Raw genomic sequence first — 12,442 nt, forward strand, 5'->3', positions numbered from 1 at the left:
ACTTCTGTTCAGGTAATCTCACCAAGACTTCAGATATTCAGGATCTAGTAGCATTTTTATTCAGTGAAAACAAAATCTTTCCTCCTTCCTTTTTCTTTTAATATTTGTTCTTCATTCAAATTTCAAACTGTATTGTATATTGTGGCAAAAGAGAGTAAATGCTGCTTCATCCTCAGTGGGAACTAAATCACTCCTCTTTGGCTGCAAGCCTGTAGCTGGTGATGCACACAGATGGCCCCGGCATTGTTTCTGGGATTAGCAAGAAGAGACTCCTTGTGCGATAGAATCAGAAGCCTGCCAGTCAGCCTTAGGAGAAAACAAAACTGGCTGAGATAATGTGTTCATTAAGGTGGCTATCCAGGAATTTTCAATGTTTTTATTTACTTCCTCTAGCTTTTTCTCAAAGGTTTCAAGAGAAAGCTATTTATCAACCTAAGGAAGCATGTGCATCCGTGGCTCAGTCACTTGCACTTGTTTTATAGAATGATGTTTTCCCTCAAGCTAGTAACTGAGATAGAGTAATGGAAAGAAAGATGACTTCCTGAAATACATACAAAAATAAAATATCTGCTATCAGGCAATCTTTATTAAGGATATTTAAAATGTAATTATTGTACTTCAGTTTGAATAAGTAAAGTCTTTTGCTACTAATATTCATCATTATTCAGCTACTTATTTTGCCAGTTGCTGCAGTCTTGACTTCAGATAGCTAAGTGTGTTTCTGGGCTTGTCCTAGGCCAAAGGAGAGTCTTGCTGCCTTGATGGAAGTTACACCACCTCTTTTGTCCTGGTTATGCTCTTATCTGGTGACTGGTCATGTGAGGGTAGAAAGGCCCAGCTCCCTATGCCACTTCTGGAGCACCCCATAGGACGGAATGAGTCCCGCCCCCACTGGCCAGTCCTGCTTCCTCACTCCCTCACAGACATTGATCCCAAGAGCACTCCCCAGTAAATGTTCTCCATTTCAGAGACTGCTTCCCATAGGCAAACGGACCCACAACAATATATTCAGAAAGGTATTCCCGCTCTCCTCCCGCCGCCCAAGATGCCGAAAGGAAAGAAGGCCAAGGGAAAGAAGGTGGCTCCGGCCCCAGCTGTCGTGAAAAGCAGGAGGCTAAGAAAGTGGTGAATCCCCTGTTTGAGAAAAGGCCTAAGAATTTTGGCATTGGACAGGACATCCAGCCCAAAAGAGACCTCACCCGCTTTGTGAAATGGCCCCGCTATATCAGGTTGCAGCGGCAGAGAGCCATCCTCTATAAGCGGCTGAAAGTGCCTCCTGCGATTAACCAGTTCACCCAGGCCCTGGACCGCCAAACAGCTACTCAGCTGCTTAAGCTGGCCCACAAGTACAGACCAGAGACAAAGCAAGAGAAGAAGCAGAGACTGTTGGCCCGGGCCGAGAAGAAAGCTGCTGGCAAAGGGGACGTCCCGACGAAGAGACCACCTGTCCTTCGAGCAGGAGTTAACACCGTCACCACCTTGGTGGAGAACAAGAAAGCTCAGCTGGTGGTGATTGCACACGACGTGGATCCCATCGAGCTGGTTGTCTTCTTGCCTGCCCTGTGTCGTAAAATGGGGGTCCCTTACTGCATTATCAAGGGGAAGGCAAGACTGGGACGTCTAGTCCACAGGAAGACCTGCACCACTGTCGCCTTCACACAGGTGAACTCGGAAGACAAAGGCGCTTTGGCTAAGCTGGTGGAAGCTATCAGGACCAATTACAATGACAGATACGATGAGATCCGCCGTCACTGGGGTGGCAATGTCCTGGGTCCTAAGTCTGTGGCTCGTATCGCCAAGCTCGAAAAGGCAAAAGCTAAAGAACTTGCCACTAAACTGGGTTAAATGTACACTGTTGAGTTTTCTGTACATAAAGATAATTAAAATAACACAAATTTTCCTTCAAAAAAAAAAAAAGAAAAAAGAAAAAAAAAGAAAGGTATTCCCCCACAATTCACGTGCTGAAATTCTAACTGCCATGGAGGATGGAGCTTTTGGGAGGTGATTAGATAATAAGGGCTCTGCCCTCATGATTGGGATTCGTGTCCTTATAAAGAGACCCGACAGAGCTAAGCTCACTCCTTTTGCCATGTGAGAACTCAGCTAAAAGGTGCCATCTGTGAACTTGGAAATGGGCTCTCACCAGACACAGAATCTGAAGATGCTTGATCTTGGACTTCCCAGTCTCCAGGACTATGAGAAGTAAATTTGTGTTGTTTGTAACCCACTCAATTTGTGGTATTTTATTATAGCAGCCTGAACTAAGACACCAACTCAACAACTAACTTAGATTTATCTAAACCCCCCAGTTATTTCCTGTATTATTTAAAAATAGGAAATACTGTATTTCCTATGTTATTCCAAAGCAAATCCCATATGCCATATTTTTATCTGTAAACATATCAGGATGTGCTGTATCTTTCAAAAGTAAGGACCCTTGCTTTTAAAAGCCATAACCACAATACCATTATTACACCTTTAAAAGTTAACAGTAATTCCCAATAACATCAAATAAAGTCAGTGTTTACTTAATTTGAAACAGGATCTATATAAGGGCCTATAATTGTAATTGATTGATATGTCTCTTAATTTTCTTTTGATCTTTAGCTTCTTTTTTTCTCATCAGATAGTTTTTAATCCGTATAATTTTCAACTTTTGTGATTACCGTGCTTGAATATATGGTCCCTTTTTGTATGGACCGTAAGCTCAGTCTCAAGAGTTTATGGTAATACATGTGATACTAATAGTAGCTGCCTTTTGAGGCCTTTTTATGAACCAGGCACTCATAGTGCTTTGCATATATTATCTCAGTTAATCTGTGTAATAACCCTCAGCCCCATTTTACAGATAGAAAAACTCTCCCATTTGAGACTTCCAGAAGTGAAGTAATAAGAAACAGAGCTGAACCACGTCATTCTGACTCCGGAGTTCATGTTCTCAACCTCTAGGCTCCGCTGCCTGAGTAAACGTATTAGAAGTTAATGCCATGCTGAGTGAGTGCTATGTTATTCTCAGTACTTTCATGGGTGTTTGAAATTTTTCCTAGGTTAACAAAAAAAAAATTGAATGCTGTCATAAAATGGCCATGTGGTCAATCTAAATCAACAAACTTTCTGTGTACATGGAACTGGGTAGGAGCTGAGCAAAATCCATAGATAAATGATGTTTGATCTCTGCCTTCCAGATGCTCACAGGCCAAACAAAGGTTGGTGGCGGGAGACAGACAGATACAAAAGCAGATTGAATAAAAAGTGAGCTGTCGGGAGTCTGTAGTAGAGCTGTAGACAGAAAGTGATGGAGGCAGAAAGGTCATTCTAATTTGGGGGTCTAGGGAAGGCATTTTGGAGAATGTGGGAGCTGCAAGGCCCTTGAATGATGAGAAGGATATTAGCAAAGTGTAGGTGGATGAGGATTGAAGATGATGAGTATTAAAGTGTGATACCACATTCTAATGAAGTTCCTTTGGGGCTTCTCTTTCTCCCAATTGACTACGTGGAAATGCACAAAGCATTCATTAAAGCTTTCTCCCCAGCTCAGCAACTTGCGACACAGACAGATAGGAACTAAACTCTGACCCTGCCTTCACTGCCTTTCCAGGCAGGATCCAGGTTGGAGTGCTGATGTTAAGGTCATGCTGTCCACCTGTATTAACTGCCATTATCTGTTTAGGTCAGGCAGCTTGCCAGGTCTACCTTGGCAGGAAAGCCTCGGTTCCCAAGATAACCTGTTTTGTGCCTCTCTGATTACAACCTGAGTGCAACCCTGCATTGTTCTTGGTGAGCAGTGAGCAGCTATCACTGCACAAGGTGACCAAACTCTGTGCTTAGTGGCAGATCCATCTGAGATTCCTTTTGGGTGTGCTAAGAAACAAGGCTCTCCTTTCTAGTACTTGGAGGGACTACTTACTTCATTTTACATCTTTATTAGAGAAACCTGCTTCTCTGGCTTTACGAGGCTAAGCAAAAAGGGTGTGCTAAGCAGCAAGGTTTTCATTTCTGTTTTGTCACCTGTCAGCAGCAGAAGCTCAGGCTGCCTGACCTTTTCCCAAGCCTAGTGTCTCCCACCTGCCTCCTCGCACATCTTGCAGTTATGTTCTCAGGAAAGTCAAGTAGGTTTAACATTAATCAAAGACAAACCTAAGTAGAGGAGTAAATCGACTACCCACTCCTCCCCTCCAAACAGTATGTAGTAATGAATTCAAAAGCAAAGTATTTTCATTATCCATGCTAGCAACTCTTGTCACTAAGGATGAAAGTTGAGTTAATAATAAGCCTACAGGCCCTCACTTTGAAGATATAAGGATAACGTATACATCAATGTTGCTATATTATTTCCAATGAGATTTTTTTAATGTTTACACTTACATGTTTTATTTTCTTCTTATCACATTTATAACATGTAATAGTTCTTAGTGCTGTCCATTAAATATTTCTGGTTTTCCTCCAAATTCACAATAGTAGTATATTTCCTGAACTCTAGAAGTTAGATGTGGGCATGTGATTTGCTGTATAGTTAAGACAGTGTGAGTGAAGGAAGTGGATGCCACCTCCAGACAAACTTTGGGAGCCAACGTATGATTGCCTCTGCTTTGCTGTCCCTTTGCCACAGTAACTGGTGACTTTTGGGGTGACGGCTGCTCCTTCGGTCTGATTCACCTGGTAGATCCCCCAGCCAACTCTGTGATAGATATGCAGCACGAGGTGGAAATCAACCCTGGATGTTTTAAGTGACTGAAACTTTGAGGTGGAATGTTACTGCAGCATTACCTAGCCTCATTTGACTGAAATATAGGGTTTTTAAAAAGGCTTCTGAGGATTAAAATGAGCCTCCATAACTTGAGAAAGGACTTTGTCTTGATGAGTGTGATAAAACACCCTCTACAAATTGGAGGGACTAATGATAATTTTGCCCATCTTTCTAAAAAGGCTTATTTTCCAGTCCTTTGATGACTTACATTATAATCATAATATATAAATATTATGTATATAACACATAATATAGCCCCTTGTAACAAGTTCTTTCCCCAAAAAACATTAATTAAAAGTTTTACAAAGTATTATAGCAAGCTAACTTGGAGGAAATTGCCCTCGTATTTAAGATTTAATACTAAAAATTTCACATTTGTAAAACTTTGGTTCTAAGACTTCCCATGCTCATAATCTACAAGACTGGCCCTTTTTGGTTAGATTTGCTACAAGAACCTGACAATAAAGACTGAGCTGACAAATCTATTGAATAAATTTATGCTGAGCTTCACTGTGTCAAATTTATATTTTAGCACCCTCTGCTGGAGAAACTATATACACTTCTGATAAATGCAGGTGATTTATGCCAATGTGATCATTCTGACTTGTGTCTTAAATATAGGATTTGGAGAATGTTATTTAAAATCTGTACTAAAAGAAGCCGCTCCTTTAAGCAAATGGCCTTCTGACAAACTATCCATGCACCAGTGGTATTTGTGTCCTGCAGATCCCCTAGAAAGACATATACATGCACATATAGTCATTAATGTGTGTATAATTTACACATGGAAAAAGTAGAAATGGGCTTAATGAAAATGAGAAATTTCTAGGCCAGGCGTGGTGGCTCACGCCTGTAATCCCAGCACTTTGGGAGGCCAAGGCAGGCAGATCACGAGGTCAGGAGATCGAGACCACCCTGGCTAACACAGTGAAACCCTTTCTGTACTAAAAATACAAAAATTAGGCGGGCATGGTGGCAGGCACCTGTAATCCCAGCTACTCGGGAGGCTGAGGCAGGAGAATGGCGTGAACTTGGGAAGCGGAGCTTGCAGTGAGCCAAGATCTTGCCACTGCACTCCAGCCTGAGGGCGACAGAGTGAGACTCCATCTCTAAAAAAAAAAAAAAAAAAAAAAAGAAATAAGAAATTTGTAATACTACGCCTTTCTTCAACACAGCCTCCCCACCATATATTCTTGTGAGCAAGCACACTTACAGCCTCCAGTCTCTTCTGATTCATCTGCCAAATCTCAGTCCAAATTATGTCATTCCTACTCATTCATTCAGCAAACCATGTGACAGACAAAGTGTTAAGTGGTGGGAATCCCATTTTAAGCTAAACACATTATCTCCTATCTTAGTCTGTTTTATGCTCCTATAACTGAATACCACAGTTTGGGTCATTGATAAGGAAAAGAAATGTATTTTTTATGGCTCTGGAGGCTAGGGAGTTTAAGGTCAAGGGGCTGATCGTCTGATAAGCGCTTTCTTGCTGTGTCACCCACAGTGGAAGCTGGAAGGGCAAGAGACCATGAGAGAGCAGAGGAAAGGTGGTCGAACTCATTTTATCTGGAACTCACTCCTAACCCACTCCCAAGGGAATGGCATTAATCTATTTATGAGGGCAGAGCCTCTATCACTTCTTAAAGGTCCCACCTCTTAATACTGTTACGGTGGCAATTAAATTTCAATGTGAATTTTGGAGGAGACATCCAAACCATAAAATATCTCTGTCTTTAGGGAGTTTATGGTCTTATTGGAGAACAGACTTTCACCAAATGAAGAGGTTAGTAAGTATTTAATTATGAACTGTAGGCCGGGCACTGTGGCTCACACCCTATAATCCCAGCACTTTGGGAGGCTGGGAGGCAGGTGTGGATCACTTGAGGTCAGGAGTTTGAGACCAACCTGACCAACATGGTGAAACCCGTCTCTTCTAAAAATACAAAAATTAGCTGACTGTGATGGCATGTGCCTGTAATTCCGGCTACTCCGGAGGCTGAGGGACAAGAATTGCTTGAACCTAGGAGGCGGAGGTTGCAGTGAGCTGAGATTGCGTCACTGCACTCCAGCTTGGGCAACAGAGGGAGACCCTGTCACAAAAAATAAAAATAAAAAAAAATATGAACTGTGATATGTGTTTTGAAAGGGTACTCTATGTGAATATCTTAATTATATGAATATGTTAACCTAATTTAGCCAGCTAAGTTAGAAAGCAATATTTGGGCTGAGATGACCTGAACTTGGTGGACGGTGCTAACCAGCTGAAGAGAGGGGTAGGCTGGTGGAGGAGGAGTATTGCACACACAGAAAGCAGCAGGTGCACCACTCTGCATCCAGAAAGGATAAATGAAAGACAAGGAAGATTCCATAGTAAGGAGATCAGGGAGAGTGTTGCTATTTTACTTTAGAAAGTGGGAGCTGGTAAAAAGAGGCCGATGGAAGGCAGGGTAGATGGGATAGGCAGTACATTCTCAGCTCTGCATTTCAAAACAAAATTGCTCTTGCTGTGTTTGGGAGAAGAAATAACTGGTTGGATATAATAAGACTGGGTTCCCTTTATTCTACAATTGAACCTAGTGCCCAAGCATGACATGTAAGTTTCTCTAAGTGGGCTCTGTCTGTTTTTTCAATTTCATCCTCACGTGCTCTGTGATACTGATTGTTTCCTGAGAACGTGTACCATGCTCACTTGAAATGCCTTTTCTTTTTCTCACTTCTCCTTTCTCCATCTATGGAAATGCCATTTATTTATTTATTATTATTATTTTTTTGATACAGAGTCTCACTCCATTGCCCAGACTGGAGTGCAGTGGCATGGTCTCATTTCACTTCGACCTCCACCTCCCAGGCTCAAGTGATTCTCCTGCCTCAGCCTCCCGAGTAGCTGGGATTACAGGCACCCGCCACCATGCCCGGCTGATTTTTGTATTTTTATTAGAGACAGGGTTTCACCATGTTGGCCAGGCTGGTCTTGAACTCCTGACCTCAAGTGATCCACTATCCTCGGCCTCCCAAAGTGCTGGGATTACAGGTGTGAGACACTGTACCCAGCTGGAAATGTCATTTACTCTTAAAATACCAATGCAAGACCACATCCTTTGGGAAGCTTTCTCTTTTTTCATCCCCACTCAACATGAATTCTGCTTCTACTTCTTCTACACTTCCATAACATAGCATCTGCATTTCTACATAAGACATCTCATACTTCTCTGCACCATGAGATTGTAAAAAATATAAAAGGGATAATGTCTTCTTTCCTCCCTCCGGCCTCCCCCGACCCCTGGTATTTCCTAGATCATTGCTTTGAACTCAGTAGTGCACTTTGAAGTGAATTCATCATTACATTTCATTACACTATAAATTTCATTAGATCTCTCATAGTTCCAAATTAATAAGGATACATTCATACAAGCAAATACATGTAGAGGCACACTTCTAAGAACAGAATGGGCAAGAAGTTAATGCTTTGCTTGGGTTGAGAGAGAACACACTAGAAAGTAGACAGAGAAAGGGAAGGGAGGTGGGAAGGAATAGGGAGGTGAGTTGGAGTGGGTAGGCAAATAGGTGAAAAGTGTGAGTAGTAAGTGAGGTGACCAGAGGATGACCATATAAATAACCATGCTGACATGGTTTGGCTGTGTTCCCACCCAAATCTCATCTTGAATTGTAGCTCCTGCAATTTCCACGTGTTGTGGGAAGGACCTGGTGGGAGGTAATTGAATCACGGGGGTGGGTCTTTCCCTTGCTATTCTCGTGATAGTGAATAAGGCTCACAAGAGCTGATGGTTGTTGTTTTTTTCTTTTTTTTTGAGATGAAGCTTGGCTCTTGTTCCCCAACTGGAGTGCAGTGGCGCAACCTCGGCTCACTGCAACCTCCACCTCCCGGGTTGAAGCAATTCTCCTGCTTCAGATTCCTGAGTAGCTGTGATTACAGACACATGCCACCGTGCCTGGCTAATTTTTTGTATTTTTAGTAGAAATAGGGTTTCACCATGTTAGCCAGGCCAGTGTCGAACTCCTGACCTCGAATGATCCTCCCACCTCAGCCTCCCAAAGTGCTGGGATTACAGGCATGAGCCACCATGTTAGCCAGGCCGGTGTCGAACTCCTGACCTCGAATGATCCTCCCACCTCAGCCTCCCAAAGTGCTGGGATTACAGGCATGAGCCACCATGCCTAGCCAGGATCTGATGGTTTTATAAAGGGGAGTTTTCCTGCACAAGCCCTCTTCCTTGTCTGCCACCATGTGAGATGCATCTTTCACCTTCCACCATGATTGTGAGGCCTCCTCAGCCGTGTGGAACTGTGAGTCCATTAAACCTCTTTCTTTTGTAAATTGCCCAGTCTCAGGTATGTCTTTATAAGCTGCATGAAAACGAACTAATAGGCTGGGCGCGGTGGCTCACGCCTGTAATCCCAGCACTTTGGGAGGCCGAGGCGGGCGGATCACGAGGTCAGGAGACTGAGACTAGCTGAGACCATCCTGGCTAACAGGGTGAAACCCCATCGCTACTTAAAATACAAAAACAAAATTAGCCGGGCGTGGTGGCGGGCGCCTGTAGTCCCAGCTACTTGGGAGGCTGAGGCGGGAGAATGGCGTGAACCCGGGAGGCGGAGCTTGCAGTGAGCCGAGATCACGCCACTGCCCTCCAGCCTGGGTGACAGAGCGAGACTCAAAAAAAAAAGAAAAAGAAAATGAACTAATACGCATGTTGATCTAAAGCTGAAGGCTTGCTTCAGACAACTTCTGTTTTTCTCACACATTTACACTAAGGACTACAAAAACAGATATGAAATAGGCATGAACAGATAAACTAGTTGGTGTGTGTGTATACATATGTGTATATCTACATATAGAGAGATAGATACACACATATGAATATCTCTCAAAATGTAAGACAAGATATAATGTGTACTCACTATTCTCTTTTGCCATTTTCTAGTTTGAGGGAAGTTCTATGAAATCTAACTTGATGAACATTATTCCCCCTGCTGACACCAAAAGTCCTAACTTGTAAGGAGGACAAAGCTGAGGTCAGTGCATAAGTATGAGCTGGTGATCTTGTGAAAACACGGATTCTGACTGAGTAGGCGTGGAGTGCAACCTGAGTTTCTGCTTCAGGTGGTGCCAATTCTGGCAGTCTGTGGCCCACGCTTTGAATAGCAAGGGACTGGATGATTTCTGGTAATCCTTTTTAATTCTGTTGCAGTTGTTTTGCTTGAAAAACTTTCTACCTTTTGGAAGTATTCACCCATAAATCACTTATAGTTTAAACTATATAGTTTCAGGTGATAACAAAATAGGACATTTCAAGGCAATGAATTAAAAAGGTAAGTAACAGTATTAAATATAACCCAGAATTTTATATGAAATATAACCCAGAATTTTCTCTAAGGCAATAAAAACTTTCAAAGTAAGTGATAAGTGTGAGGATTGAATTTTTACGGATGCGCTTAAAATCCAGTGGACAAGCCATTGTTGAGTGAAGATTCAGTCCTCATCTCTCTTATTGGAAGATGAATGTGGGCTAGATCAGTAGATATCAAAGTTTTTGTTTGTGACCCACAGTGAGAAACATATTTTAGGTTATGATCTTGCACATAAATAAAAGTGTCACAAATAAAACAATATCAATATGTACTCTGATAACATTCATTCTATACAATCCTTTTTTTTTTTTTTTTTGAGCCGGAGTTTCGCTCTTATTGCCCAGGCTGGAGTGCAATAGTGCAATCTCGGCTCACTGCAACCTCCACCTCCCAGGTTCAAGCAATTCTCCCACCTCAGCCTTCCGAGTAGCTGGGATTACAGGCATGTGCCACCATGCCTGGCTTACTTTGTATTTTTAGTAGAGATGGGGTTTCTCCATGTTGGTCAGGCTGGTCTCAAACTCCTGATCTCAGGTGATTCACCTGCCTCGGCCTCCCAAAGTGCTGGGATTACAGGCGTGAGCCACCGCACCTAGCCTGCAATCTATTTTTTAAAATGCTTTTCACAAGTGCATGGCAGCCTGCAGTTTGCAAAACTGGAACTGGATGACCTTTTCAGCTTTCATCTTTTTTTTAAAAAAATCACTATTCATTGGCAAAATGTCATAAGACTGTATTGCATTTAGATTCCTAAAGCATTCATTTGTCTTTTTTTTTTTGGGAGATGGCGTCTTGCTCTGTTGCCCGGGCTGGAGTGCAGTGGCACGATCTCGGCTCACTGCAATCTCCGCCTCCTGGGTTCAAGCAATTCTCCTGCCTCAGCCTCCCAAGTAGCTGGGACTACAGTCGCATGATGCCACGCCAGGCTAATTTTTTGTATTTTAGTAGAGAGGGGGTTTCACCGTGTTGCCCAGGCTGGTCTCAAACTCCTGAGCTCAGGGAAACCGCTCACCTCGGCCTCTCAAAGTGCTAGGATTACAGGCGTTTTTATTGTGTGAAATGGAATATTGGAAAGTGGGATTCCAGGGTAGCCTGGATGGCAGAAAAGACCTGCTTGCTATGTCTTCCAGGAGCACTTTTTATTATAGATACCACTTATTTTCCCCCTAATCTACAATATAACTACATGTTTGATCTCTGGAATTTTATAAAGGCAAGCTGGAGTATTTTTTCCCTCAAAACTACTTAACTCTCACTTAGGCAGTAGAGCAGCGTGGTTAAGAGCATGGACTGATGGCAGGCTGTCTGGTCAGCATCCTGGCCATCCCACATACTAGCTGTATAATTTTGGTCTACTTACTTAACCTTACATGCCTCACTTTCCTCATCTATAAAATGGGAATAATAATACTAGTTGAGTATCCCTTTTCCAAAATGCTTGGGACCAGAAGTATTTAGAATTTCAGATTTTTTTTAAATTTTGGAATATTTGCATATACATAATGAGATATCTTGGGGATGGGACCCAGGTCTAAACATAAAGTTATGTTTCATATATACCTCATACACATAGCTTGAAGGTAATTTTATACAACATTTTAAATAATTTCGTACATTAAACAAAGTTTGTGTACACAAGGTCAAGTGTGAAATTTTCTGCTTGTGGTGTTATATCAGTGCTCAAAACTTTTGGAATTTTGAATTAGGAATGGTCAGCCTGTAGTTCCTACCTAATAGAATTGAGGTGAAGATTGAATGAGTTAACATCGTAGACAAGTACAACAGGAATGTTATTAGCTACTGTTAGCTGGACTTAAATTACAATGTAAAGTTTGAGCCTAACTCCAATTTCATGACAAAGTAGAAGAGTAGTGTTATGTTAATAAGTACTTCTAAACCAGTGTCTTGATATTGAGCTACAATAAATATTAAGTCCAATAAAGGTGTTTTTGTTAATCCAAAATGCAATTTCCCCTCAGTCCTGATTCAAGCAGGCCTGCAATAACTTAGTTATCCAACTGATTAACATTCTAAAACTATACTGAGGGAAAAAACATTCTACCAGAAATTTACATTTTGTACTAGAAAATGAAGATCCAGTAAAATGTCACATTTCTGTGGGAATGTAACAATCAGGGCTTTTGTTGTTTAAATGGAAGGATGCAGGCTCCATTCTGTGTAACACCAAAGAAATATGACATGTTTGAGAAACTTTGTATTTTTTTGCATGGTGGCCTTACTTTCTTGTTGTTACTCATTTTTGGGGTGGGGGGAGGTCAGTGGAAAGTGCTTATAGAAGTTTAGAAAAAGATTCCGCTGCTAAAG

At 42.0% G+C, this 12,442-nt stretch overlaps 1 long non-coding RNA gene and 1 pseudogene across 2 annotated transcripts in view; both read left to right on the forward strand.

Annotated features, from left to right (window-relative positions):
• The window catches only part of LOC103783134 (uncharacterized), a 42,765-nt gene that overhangs the window by 22,940 nt on the left and 7,383 nt on the right, over positions 1–12,442 (forward strand). The gene's annotated exons all lie outside the window — the stretch shown is intronic.
• Positions 1,031–1,938, forward strand: LOC100988190 (large ribosomal subunit protein eL8-like; annotated as a pseudogene).

Source organism: Pan paniscus, chromosome 5 (genome assembly GCF_029289425.2).
Source record: "Pan paniscus chromosome 5, NHGRI_mPanPan1-v2.0_pri, whole genome shotgun sequence".
In the NCBI taxonomy this organism is placed as follows: domain Eukaryota; kingdom Metazoa; phylum Chordata; class Mammalia; order Primates; family Hominidae; genus Pan; species Pan paniscus.